Genomic DNA, 11,102 nt, shown 5'->3' with positions numbered 1-11,102 from the left:
ATCTGATTAATTGATGATAGAAAGATGACTCCGTCGTAATGCAAGCGAAATTCTACATTCAAGAGCATCATGACATGTAAGAGATGACGACACAGACTAAAAATTGTATCGCCCATATGAACTAGCTAGACAGCTACATATGATCCTCCTAATGTTTGGTTAGAAGATGCCCCTGAACTTTGTAATCTCCATGCTTGTAAACAATGCCACCATTCTCATGAATGAATGAAAGAGGTTTGAAGTGTAAAGAAAACTCTTCATCAACTTGCACATGGTTGGTGTGTTGTCGATATAATCGGCTAGACATATTTATTGATTGTTCAAAAAAAAGTCTACAAGTTTACCAAAGCATGAAAGTTAGCAAAAGGAATACATAAAACTTGGATCACTCTTATTCAAATTCAACATAAAATTTACTTTGAAAACTTGGTAGGGGCTGCGCGAATGCATATCCCCTCTATCACAAACTACGACGTTCACTCTCCCGCAAAAATGAGATGATAGATCAACGCACTCACAAAGTGCAAAGTGAGCCATTGATCTAGGCCATGAGCCTTATTGATCACTCATGGACGCCATCCAGGTAAGTAGGTTTCGAAGCTGTCAATCCTCCACTTATATAGATGCCTTCCCTGATTAGATCTTCACAATGTTTCCATATGGAACTAAACTAGACGCAATTATCAGATTCAAACTGGTTTTTATTTGTTGAGTCCCTGGGTTCAAACTGGTCAGACACGTTGGCTAACTAGTATTTTCTAACCCATCGGCGTCAGAAAGGCCGAGGTATTCAAGAGACCAATTGTACATATAGCCCATTAACACAAGTACACAAAACAGACCCCTAAGAACATCCTATTCCCCGACATGTGTGGGGAATAGAGAGGAAACGTGCAACCCCCTTGCTTCGCGCCAGCTTTGGGCCGGCCCATATGCTGGGAGGGTATCCCCTGTTTTTCTTCTTTTTTGTATTTTCTTTTTTTTTGTTTCTTTAAACAAGTTTGGGATTTTAAAAATGTTCACGAATTTAAAAAATCTTCTTGGATTTCATAAAATGTTTGTGAATTTGATAAAATGTTTCAAATTTCAAACATATTCTCAAATTTGAAAAAAATCTCTTGGATTTAAAAATAATTTAGGAATTTGAAAAACATTTCTAGGATTTTAAAAGTGTTCGCAAATTTGAAATATAGTTTTGAATTTCAAAAAAATTGTTCACATATTTGAAAATGTTCCCGTATTACAAAAAATGTTCGCAAATTTGGAAACTGATCCAGGATTTGACAAGTTATTCATGAATTTGAAAAATTGTTCTTGATTTCAAAAATTGTCACAAATTTCAAAAAATATACCCAGATTTCAAAAAATATTTGCGAAATTAGAAAATGATCTGCATTTCAAAACTTGTTCCTGTATTATATATAAATATTCACAAATTTTAAAAATGTTGACGGTTTTCAAAATTGTTCATGAATTTGAAAAATATATTGAATTCAAAAAATGTTCATGATTTTGAGAAAGTGTTCTCAATTTAAAAAATTGTTCCCATATTTCAAAAAAATGAAAAAGGAAAAAGAAAAGGAAAGAAGAAAATTAAAATAAAAAAGAAAAAGGGAATAAAAACTAGAAAAATCCGGACAAGAAAAACATAGAGAAAAAAAAGAAAAATCCGTCATTTTTCTACGAAGGCCAGCCTAACCCCCGCAACATGTTAGGCCCAACCGAACCCAGGAAGCCAGCCTAACCCCCTCATGAAATTGTCAATCTTAATTTCCTCCTATCTTTCGAGGCCATGTCTGGCCTTAAGATCAACTTCACCAAAAACGAGGTGGTGGTATAAGGATACTCTCAGGCCGAGCAACAGCGGATTGTGGAAACCAAAATTGCAAGTTGTCCTCCTTTCCCATCATATTTGGGGATGCCGCTGTTGACTCGAGGGTTGTGCTAAGCGAGTTCGATCCACTTATGGGACGGGTCGCGTCTCAGGTAGAACCTTCGTGTGGCCGTTTTACTTTGAAAGAAAATAAGTCGGCCCTTATTAACTCTTTTCTTTTTGAGGAAAGGCCATCATGGCTAGCTTTATTACGTTCAAATAATAGATACATCGTCTACGGGCTTGCTGACCAAAACGTCAGTGGCTCATTGAAAGTGCGTTATATCGACTAGAGGGGGTGAATAGTCAATTTTTACAAATTCGTCACTAAGGAATACCAGGCTGAGGAAATTCCTAAGTAACGAACTACTTAGCGGCAGAATAAGTACTCATATGCAAGCATAACAGAGCAGTAGCACAGTCGTCATGATGAAATGAAAGCAAGCACAGAGTACAAGTAGCGTAAACACAGGATAAGCAGGCTGAAGTCAAACTGACTGAAGAAATAGGATTGAAGAAATTGAGAAAGTCTTCAGTCAAAGTCTTCAACAGTAACGATCAAGTACTACAACACATAAATGAGGAAATGAAAGGGTTGAGGAAATAGAACCAGTAGCTTGGTGAAGACAGTGATTTGGTAGACCAGTTCCAACTGATGTGACAGTCGTACGTCTGGTTGGAGCGGCTAGGTATTTAAACCTGAGGACACACAGTCCTCACCGTATTCTCCTTGAGCTAAGGGCACACAGACCTCGCCCAATCACTCGTGGTAAGTCTTCAGGTGACTTCCAAACCTTCACAGACTCGGTCACTCGGTGATCCACAATTTCCTCTTGGATGCTCTAGACCATGACGCCTAACCGTCTGCAGGATGCACAGTCCTCAAAGGTAACAAGCATAGGTTCCACACAGGAACAATCTCTTCAGTGATGCTCAATCACTTTGGGTTTGTAGGTGTTTGGGGTTTTCCACACTTGATGATTTTCGCTCAAAGTCCTCGAAGGATGGGATGCTCTAAATGACAAGTGTCTGTTTCTCTCTGAGCAGCCAACCAACTAGTGGTTGTAGGGGTGGTTATTTATAGCCTAGGGAGCAACCCGACATGATAAGACATAAATGCCCTGTTGGGGAACGTAGTAATCAAAAATTTCCTACGCACACGCAAGATCATGGTGATGCATAGCAACGAGAGGGGAGAGTGTGTCCACGTACCCTCGTAGACCGAAAGCGGAAGTGTTATGACAACGCGGTTTATGTAGTCGTACGTCTTCACGATCCGACCGATCCAAGTACCGAACGCACGGCACCTCCGAGTTCAGCACACGTTCAGCTCGATGATGTCCCACGAACTCCGATCCAGCAGAGCTTTGCGGGAGAGTTCCGTCAGCATGACGGCGTGATGACGGCGTTGATGATGCTACCGACGCAGGGCTTCGCCTAAGCACCGCTATGATATTACCGAGGTGGAATATGGTGGAGGGGGGCACCGCACACGGCTAATAGATCAATGATCAATTGTTGTGTCTATGGGGTGCCCCCCTCCCCGTATATAAAGGAGTGGAGGAGGGTGAGGGCCGGCCCTCTCTATGGCGCGCCCTAGGAGAGTCCTACTCCCACCGGGAGTAGGATCCCCCTTTACTAGTAGAACTAGGAGCCCTTCCAAGTAGTAGGAGTAGGAGAGAAGGAAAGGGAAAAGAGAAGAGAAGGAAGGAGGGGGCGCCGCCCCTCCCCCTAGTCCAATTCGGACTAAGCCTTGGGGGGCGCGCAGCCTCCCCTCTCTCTTTCGCCTAAAGCCCAATAAGGCCCATATACTCCCTGGCGAATTCCCGTAACTCTCCGGTACTCCGAAAAATACCCGAATCACTCGGAACCTTTCCGATGTCCGAATATAGTCGTCCAATATATCGATCTTTACGTCTCAACCATTTCGAGACTCCTCGTCATGTCCCCGATCTCATCCGGGACTCCGAACTACCTTCGGTACATCAAAACACATAAACTCATAATACCGATCGTCACCAAACTTTAAGCGTGCGGACCCTACGGGTTCGAGAACTATGTAGACATGACCGACACACGTCTCCGGTCAATAACCAATAGCAGAACCTGGATGCTCGTATTGGCTCTCACATATTCTACGAAGATCTTTATCGGTCAAACCACATAACAACATACATTGTTCCCTTTGTCATCAGTATGTTACTTGCCCGAGATTCGATCATCGGTATCTCAATACCTAGTTCAATCTCGTTACCGGCAAGTCTATTTACTCGTTACGTAATGCATCATCCCGCAACTAACTCATTAGTCACATTGCTTGCAAGCCTTATAGTGATGTGCATTACGGAGTGACAAATCCTAATCTCGAAATACGCCAACTCAACATGTACCTTTGGAGGCACCTGTAGAGCACCTTTATAATCACCCAGTTACGTTGTGACGTTTGGTAGCACACAAAGTGTTCCTCCGCTAAACGGGAGTTGCATAATCTCATAGTCATAGGAACATGTATAAGTCATGAAGAAAGCAATAGCAGCATACTAAACGGTCAAGTGCTAAGCTAACGGAATGGGTCAAGTCAATCACATCATTCTCCTAATGATGTGATCCCGTTAATCAAATGACAACTCATGTCCATGGCTAGGAAACTCAACCATCTTTGATCAACGAGCTAGTCAAGTAGAGGCATACTAGTGACACTATGTTTGTCTATGTATTCACACATGTATTATGTTCCCGGTTAATACATTTCTAGCATGAATAATAAACATTTATCATGATATAAGGAAATAAATAATAACTTTATTATTGCCTCTAGGGCATATTTCCTTTAGTCTCCCACTTGCACTAGAGTCAATAATCTAGATCACATCGCCATGTGATTTAACATCAATAGTTCACATCACCATGTGATTAACACCCATAGTTCACATCGTCATGTGACCAACACCCAAAGGGTTTACTAGAGTCAGCAATCTAGTTCACATCGCCATGTCATTAACACCCAAAGAGTACAAAGGTGTGATCATGTTTTGCTTGTGAGAGAAGTTTAGTTAACGGGTCTGCCAAATTCAGATCCGTATGTATTTTGCAAATTTCTATGTCAACAATGCTCTGCACGGAGCTACTCTAGCTAATTGCTCCCACTTTCAATATGTATCCAGATTGAGATTTAGAGTCATCCGGATCAGTGCCAAAACTTGCATCGACGTAACCCTTTACGATGAACTTTTTGTCACCTCCATAACCGAGAAACATATCCTTATTCCACTAAGGATAATTTTGACCAATGTCCAGTGATCTACTTCTAGATCACTATTGTACTCCCTTGCCAAACTCAGGGCAGGGTATACAATAGGTCTGGTACATAGCATGGCATACTTTATAGAACCTATAGCTGAGACACAGGGAATGACTTTCATTCTCTCTCTATCTTCTGCCGTGGTCGGGTTTTGAGTCTTACTCAACTTCACACCTTGCAACACAGGCAAGAACTCTTTCTTTGACTGTTCCATTTTGAACTACTTCAAAAACTTGTCAAGGTATGTACTCATTGAAAAAATTTATCAAGCGTCTTGATCTATCTCTATAGATCTTGATGCTCAATATGTAAGTAGCTTCACCGAGGTCTTTCTTTGAAAAACTCCTTTCAAACACTCCTTTATGCTTTACAAAAAAATCGACATCATTTCCGATCGACAATATGTCATTCACATATACTTATCAGAAAGGCTGTAGTGCTCCCACTCACTTTCTTGTAAATACAGGCTTCACCGCAAGTCTGTATAAAACTATATGCTTTGATCAATTCATCAAAGCGTATATTCCAACTCCGAGATGCTTGCACCAGTCCATAGATGGATCGCTGGAGCTTGCACATTTTGTTAGCACCTTTAGGATCGACAAAACCTTCTGGTTGCATCATATACAACTCTTCTTTAATAAATCCATTAAGGAATGTAGTTTTGACATCCATTTGCCAGATTTCATAAAATGTGGCAATTTGCATGATTCGGACAGACATAAGCATCGCTACAAGTGAGAAAATCTCATCGTAGTCAACACCTTGAACTTTATCAAAAACTTTTTTCGACAAGTCTAGTTTTGTAGATAGTAACACTACTATCAGCGTCCGTCATCCTCTTGAAGATCCATTTATTTTCTATGGCTTGCCGATCATCGGGCAAGTCAACCAAAGTCCACACTTTGTTCTCATACATGGATCCCATCTTAGATTTCATGGCCTCAAGCCATTTCGCGAATCTGGGCTCATCATCGCTTCCTCATAGTTCATAGGTTCGTCATGGTCAAGTAACATGACCTCCAGAACAGGATTACCGTACCACTCTGGTGCGGATCTCACTCTGGTTGACCTACGAGGTTCGGTAGTAACTTGATCTGAAGTTACATGATCATCATCATTAGCTTCCTCACTAATTGGTGTAGGAGTCACAGGAACAGATTTTTGTGATGAACTACTTTCTAATAAGGGAGCAGGTACAGTTACCTTATCAAGTTCTACTTTCCTCCCACTCACTTCTTTCGAGAGAAACTCCTTCTCTAGAAAGGATCCATTCTTAGCAACGAATGTCTTGCCTTCGGATCTGTGATAGAAGGTGTACCCAACATTTTCTTTTGGGTATCCTATGAAGACGCACTTCTCCGATTTGGGTTCGAGCTTATCAGGTTGAAACTTTTCCACATAAGCATCGTATCCCCAAACTTTAAGAAATGACAGCTTAGGTTTCTTGCTAAACCATAGCTCATACGGTGTCGTCTCAACGGATTAGACGGTGCCCTATTTAATGTGAATGCAGCTGTCTCTAATGCATAACCGCAGAACGATAGTGGTAAATCGGTAAGAGACATCATAGATTGCACTATATCCAATAAAGTACAGTTATGACGTTCGGACACACCATTATGTTGTGGTGTTCCAGGTGGCATGAGTTTGTGAAACTATTCCACATTGTTTTAATTGAAGGCCAAACTTGCAACTCAAATATTCGTCTCCGCGATCAAATCGCAGAAAAACTTTTATATTCTTGTTACAATGATTCTCCACTTCACTCCGAAATTCTTTGAACTTTTCAACTGTTTCAGTTTCATTAAGTAGATATACCCATATCTGCTCAAATCATCTGTGAAAGTCAGGAAATAATGATACCCGCCGTGAGCCTCAACACTTATCGGACCGCATACATCGGTATGTATTATTTCCAATAAGTCATTAGCTCGCTCCATTGTTCCGGAGAACGGAGTCTTAGTCATCTTGCCCATGAGGCATGGTTCGCAAGCATCAACTGATTCATAATCAAGTGATTCCAAAAGCCCATCAGCATGGATTTTCTTCATGCGCTTTACACCAATATGACCTAAACGGCAGTGCCACAAATAAGTTGCACTATCATTATTAACTTTGCATCTTTTGGCTTCAATATTATGAATATGTGTATCACTATGATCGAGATCCAACAAACCATTTTCATTGGGTGTATGACCATAGAAGGTTTTATTCATGTAAACAGAACAACAATTATTCTCTAAGTTAAATGAATAACCATATTGCAATAAACATGATCAAATCATATTTATGCTCAACGCAAAAACCAAATAACACTTATTTAGGTTCAACACTAATCCTGAAAGTATGGGGAGTGTGCGATGATGATCATATCAATCTTGGAACTACTTCCAACACACATCGTCACTTCACGCTTAACTAGTCTCTGTTCATTCTGCAACTCCCGTTTTGAGTTACTAATCTAAGCAACTGAACTAGTATCAAATACTAAGGGGCTGCTATAAACACTAGTAAAGTACACATCAATAACATGTATATCAAATATACCTTTGTTCACTATGCCATCCTTCTTATCCGCCAAGTATCTAGGGCAGTTCCACTTCTAGTGACCAGTCCTTTTGCAGTAGAAGCACTTAGTCTCAGGCTTAGGTCCAGACTTGGGCTTCTTAACTTGAGCAGCAACTCGCTTGCCGTTCTTCTTGAAGTTCCCCTTCTTCCCTTTGCCCTTTTCTTGAAACTAGTGGTCTTGTCAACCATCAACACTTGATGTTTTTCTTGATTTCTACCTTCGTCGATTTCAGCATCACGGAGAGCTTGGGAATCGTTTCTGTTATCCCTTGCATATTATAGTTCATCACGAAGTTCTAGTAACTTGGTGATAGTGACTAGAGAACTCTGCCAATCACTATCTTATCTGGAAGATTAACTCCCACTTGATTCAAGTGATTGTAGTACTCAGACATTCTGAGCACATGCTCACTAGCTGAGCAATTCTCCTCCATCTTGTAGGCAAAGTACTGTCAGAGGTCTCATACCTCTCGACACGGGCATGAGTATGAAATACTAATTTCAACTCTTGGAACATCTCATATGCTCCGTGGGTTTCAAAAAAACGTCTTTGAAGCCCCGATTCTAAGCCGTAAATCATGGTGCACTAAACTATCAAGTAGTCATCATATCGAGCTTGCCAAATGTTCATAACGTTTGCAGTTGCTCCTGCAATCGGTCTGTCACCTAGTGGTGCATCAAGGACATAATTCTTCTGTGCAGCAATGAGGATAATCCTCAGATCACGGATCCAATCCGTATCATTGCTACTAACATCAGGGGAGCTAAACGCGAGCAATTGATCTACAACATAGATATGCTAATACTACCAGGACTAAGTTCATGATAAATTAAAGTTCAATTAATCATATTACTTAAGAACTCCCACTTAGATAGACATCCCTCTAATCATCTAAGTGATCACGTGATCCAAATCAACTAAACCATGTCCGATCATCACGTGAGATGGAGTTGTTTTCAATGGTGAACATCACTATGTTGATCATATCTTCTATATGATTCACACTCGACCTTTCGGTCTCTAGTGTTCCGAGGCCATATCTGCATATGCTAGGCTCGTCAAGTTTAACCCGAGTATTCTGCGTGTGCAAAACTGTCTTGCACCCGTTGTAGATGAATGTAGAGCTTATCACACCCGATCATCACGTGGTGTCTCGGCACGACGAACTTTGGCAACGGTGCATACTCAGGGAGAACACTTTTATCTTGAAATTTAGTGAGAGATCATCTTATAATGCTACCGTCAATCAAAGCAAAATAAGATGCATAAAAGATAAACATCACATGCAATCAATATAAGTGATATGATATGGCCATCATCATCTTGTGCTTGTGATCTCCATCTCCGAAGCACCGTCATGATCACCATCGTCACCGGCGCGACACCTTGATCTCCATCGTAGCATCATTGTCGTCTCGCCAACTATTGCTTCTACGACTATCGCTACCGCTTAGTGATAAAGTAAAGCAATTACAGGGCGATTGCATTGCATACAATAAAGCGACAACCATATGGCTCCTGCCAGTTGCCGATAACTCGGTTACAAAACATGATCATCTCATACAATAAAATATAGCATCATGCCTTGACCATATTACATCACAACATGCCCTGCAAAAGCAAGTTAGACGTCCTCTACTTTGTTGTTGCAAGTTTTACGTGGCTGCTATGGGCCGAGCAAGAACCGTTCTTACCTACGCATCAAAACCACAACGATAGTTCGTCAAGTTAGTGCTGTTTTAACCTTCTCAAGGACCGGGCGTAGCCACACTCGGTTCAACTAAAGTTGGAGAAACTGACATCCGCCAGCCACCTGTGTGCAAAGCACGTAGGTAGAACCAGTCTCGCGTAAGCGTACGCGTAATGTCGGTCCGGGCCGCTTCATCCAACAATACCGCCGAACCAAAGTGTGACATGCTGGTAAGCAGTATAACTTGTATCGCCCACAACTCACTTGTGTTCTACTCGTGCATATAACATCTACGCATAAAACCTGGCTTGGATGCCACTGTTGGGGAACGTAGTAATTTCAAATATTTCCTACGCACACGCAAGATCATGGTGATGCATAGCAACGAGAGGGGAGAGTGCGTCCACGTACCCTCGTAGACCGAAAGCGGAAGCGTTATGACAACGCGGTTGATGTAGTCGTACGTCTTCACGATCCGACCGATCCAAGTACCGAACGCACGGCACCTCCGAGTTCAGCACACATTCAGCTCGATGATGTCCCATGAACTCCGATCCAGCAGAGCTTTGCGGGAGAGTTCCGTCAGTACGACGGCGTGATGACGGTGTTGATGATGCTACCGACGCAGGGCTTCGCCTAAGCACCGCTACGATATTACCGAGGTGGAATATGGTGGAGGGGGGCACCGCACACGGCTAAGAGATCAATGATCAGTTGTTGTGTCTATGGGGTGCCCCCCTCCCCGTATATAAAGGAGTGGAGGAGGGGGAGGGCCGGCCCACTCTATGGCGCGCCCTAGGGGATTCCTACTCCCACCGGGAGTAGGATTCCCCCTTTCCTAGTAGAACTAGGAGCCCTTCCACGTAGTAGGAGTAGGAGAGAAGGAAAGGGAAAAGAGAAGAGAAGGAAGGAGGGGGCGCCGCCCCTCCCCCTAGTCCAATTCGGACTAAGCCTTGGGGGGGGGGGGGCGCGCAGCCTCCCCTCTCTCTTTCCCCTAAAGCCCAATAAGGCCCATATACTCCCCGGCGAATTCCCGTACTCTCCGGTACTCCGAAAAATACCCGAATCACTCGGAACCTTTCCGATGTCCGAATATAGTCGTCCAATATATCGATCTTTACGTCTCAACCATTTCGAGACTCCTCGTCATGTCCCCGATCTCATCCGGGACTCCGAACTACCTTCGGTACATCAAAACACATAAACTCATAATACCGATCATCACCGAACTTTAAGCGTGCGGACCCTACGGGTTCGAGAACTATGTAGACATGACCGAGACACGTCTCCGGTCAATAACCAATAGCGGAACCTGGATGCTCGTATTGGCTCTCACATATTCTACAAAGATCTTTATCGGTCAAACCGCATAACAACATACGTTGTTCCCTTTGTCATCGGTATGTTACTTGCCCGAGATTCGATCGTCGGTATCTCAATACCTAGTTCAATCTCGTTACCGGCAAGTCTCTTTACTCGTTACGTAATGCATCATCCCGCAACTAACTCATTAGTCACATTGCTTGCAAGGCTTATAGTGATGTGCATTACCGAGAGGGCCCAGAGATACCTCTCCGACAATCGGAGTGACAAATCCTAATCTCAAAATACGCCAACTCAACAAGTACTTTCGGAGACACCTGTAGAGCACCTTTATAATCACCCA

At 42.5% G+C, this 11,102-nt stretch overlaps 1 non-coding gene across 1 annotated transcript; it reads right to left on the bottom strand.

Annotated features, from left to right (window-relative positions):
• Window positions 1-429: 429 nt before the first annotated feature.
• LOC120963730 (U1 spliceosomal RNA) lies at window positions 430-591 on the bottom strand. The gene has a single exon (XR_005755478.1). It is a non-coding gene; the product is annotated as a U1 spliceosomal RNA (small nuclear RNA).
• Window positions 592-11,102: the final 10,511 nt, after the last annotated feature.

This window comes from Aegilops tauschii, chromosome 4 (genome assembly GCF_002575655.3).
Source record: "Aegilops tauschii subsp. strangulata cultivar AL8/78 chromosome 4, Aet v6.0, whole genome shotgun sequence".
NCBI classification, from domain to species: Eukaryota; Viridiplantae; Streptophyta; class Magnoliopsida; order Poales; family Poaceae; genus Aegilops; species Aegilops tauschii.
Note: the sequence above shows the minus strand (reverse complement) of the source record. Positions and strands in the feature narration are given on the sequence as shown.